This window comes from Apium graveolens, chromosome 1, assembly GCF_009905375.1.
Source record: "Apium graveolens cultivar Ventura chromosome 1, ASM990537v1, whole genome shotgun sequence".
Classification (NCBI taxonomy): Eukaryota; Viridiplantae; Streptophyta; class Magnoliopsida; order Apiales; family Apiaceae; genus Apium; species Apium graveolens.
The window spans coordinates 71,306,498-71,307,734 of NC_133647.1; the positions used below are offsets into that span (position 1 = coordinate 71,306,498).

The 1,237-nt window shown below is 44.7% G+C and overlaps 1 non-coding gene across 1 annotated transcript; it reads left to right on the forward strand.

Annotated features, from left to right (window-relative positions):
- Positions 1 to 830: 830 nt before the first annotated feature.
- LOC141679518 (small nucleolar RNA R71) lies at positions 831 to 937 on the forward strand. Its single transcript, XR_012558124.1, has one exon. It is a non-coding gene; the product is annotated as a small nucleolar RNA R71 (small nucleolar RNA).
- Positions 938 to 1,237: the final 300 nt, after the last annotated feature.

The window sequence follows — 1,237 nt, forward strand, 5'->3', positions numbered from 1 at the left end:
ATTTTTCATCTCTAACTTCAGCTTCGACTTCTTTTGCCTTTTCAGCATCAGCTACTTTTCCAGACCTTAAGGTAATAGCCTTGACTTGCTCTTTAGCTTCCTTCCTGCCTGGTACTTCCGTGTCACTGGAAAGAGTGCCAGGTTGACGATTGAGCACTGCATTGGCTAATTGACCGATTTGATTTTCCAAGGTCTTGATAGAAACCGCCTGACTCTTGCACAATAGCTTAAGTTCCTCAAAATCAGCACTAGTAGGTGCAGCTGCACTTCCCTGTTGAGGATATGATTGCCTTGTAGCATACTGCTGTGGTTGCTGGAATCCAGGTGGGTTAAACTGTTTACTCACTCCTTGCTGATATGGTGGCTGAATTGCATTCTGATTATTTCCCCAGCTGAAATTTGGATGATTTCTGTTGTTAGGATGATAAGTCGCTGGCACAGGCTGCTGTTGTCACTGATAATTATTCACATACTGAACAGATTCGTTGACAAGAGAACACTGATCCGTAGCATGAGAACCTGCACAAAGCTCACAAACCATAGCTATTTGATTAACTCCATACGTAGCCAAAGAATCAACCTTCATTGATAGTGCTTGGAGCTGGGCTGCAATAGCGGTGGCTGCATCAACTTCCAGAATACCTGCTACCTTGCCTGATGTCATCCTCTGAGTTGGGTTTTGATGCTCATTTGCAGCCATCGTCTCAATAAGATTGTACGCCTCAGTATAGCTTTTAGCCCATAAGGTGCCTCCAGCTGCTGCATCGAGCATGGGCCGAGATTGGGCCCCCAAACCATTATAAAAACCAGTGATTACCATCCAATCCGGCATTCCATGATGTGGACATTTTCTCAACATTTCCTTGTAGCGTTCCCAAGCCTCGCACATAGATTCTGTAGGTTGCTGCGCAAACTGAGTAAGAGCACTCCTCATAGCAGCAGTCTTTGCCATTGGATAAAACTTCACCAGAAACTTTTGCGCAAGATCTTGCCACGTAGTGATGGACCCAACTAGTTCAGAATGTAACCAGTCTTTAGCCTTATCCCTCAGTGAGAATAGGAAAAGCCTCAACTTGATAGCCTCATCAGTCACGCCATTATACTTAAAAGTGCTGCAGATCTCGACAAAATTCCTTATGTGCATGTTGGGGTCTTCAGTTGCCGCTCCTCCAAAAGAAACAGAATTCTGCACCATCTGAATAGTGCCCGGCTTGATTTCAAAGGTGTTAGCTTGAAT